This window comes from Tupaia chinensis, unplaced genomic scaffold, assembly GCF_000334495.1.
Source record: "Tupaia chinensis unplaced genomic scaffold, TupChi_1.0 Scaffold000185_1, whole genome shotgun sequence".
NCBI classification, from domain to species: domain Eukaryota; kingdom Metazoa; phylum Chordata; class Mammalia; order Scandentia; family Tupaiidae; genus Tupaia; species Tupaia belangeri.
In genome coordinates, this window is record NW_006159660.1 from 840,296 (window position 1) to 840,954 (window position 659).

Here is a 659-nt window from a genome sequence, read left to right on the forward strand (position 1 = left end):
TTAACACAGGTTTCATGCAATTTATTTTTAGCCTAAGAGTCTATGCATTGTCTCTTTTCAACCAAGAACTCTTTAAAAAACTAGTTTTCTGACGAATTATAATTTATAAATTCTACTAAATTATAATTTTAAAGCTAGACAAGTTTTTTTTTCCTTTTTTAAATAACAAACATGTTTTTATTTTCTCATTACTTTTTAAAATGAGAACATTCTGTAATGCAGCCATACTTTTTACTTCCAGGTCACTTCTTCGGTGGGCCTCCATTCTTCTAAATAATACGCTCTTGTTCCGGAAGGCAGTTAGCTTTTCATCATTCTTTCTGTCTAGGTATCATCCGAACACAAATCCCATAGGGACAAGTATGTAAACCCAGTGGCCATGCACAATTTGAAGTAAATTTGCCATGATGGCTGCAGCTCGGGCACCCACAAGCCCACAAACAAGCCAAGTTTCACTGAATCTAAACATGAATTTGTTTTTTTCAATTTTCTTGAAATTTATGTTAAAATATGATTATTAAAGAAACACAATAAGGATAAAGACTATGCATTAATAAGTCACTGCAAAAATTAAAATACAAGTTGAAGTATCTTGTAATGCTATATCTGAGGTTCCCCTAATTACATTCCTCTTAAACTTAAATGAACTTGAAGGAAAT

The 659-nt window shown here is 31.7% G+C and overlaps 1 pseudogene; it reads right to left on the reverse strand.

Annotated features, from left to right (window-relative positions):
- Positions 1-231: 231 nt before the first annotated feature.
- On the reverse strand, positions 232-430 carry LOC114007506 (NADH dehydrogenase [ubiquinone] 1 beta subcomplex subunit 1 pseudogene; annotated as a pseudogene).
- Between the last annotated feature and the right edge of the window lie 229 nt (positions 431-659).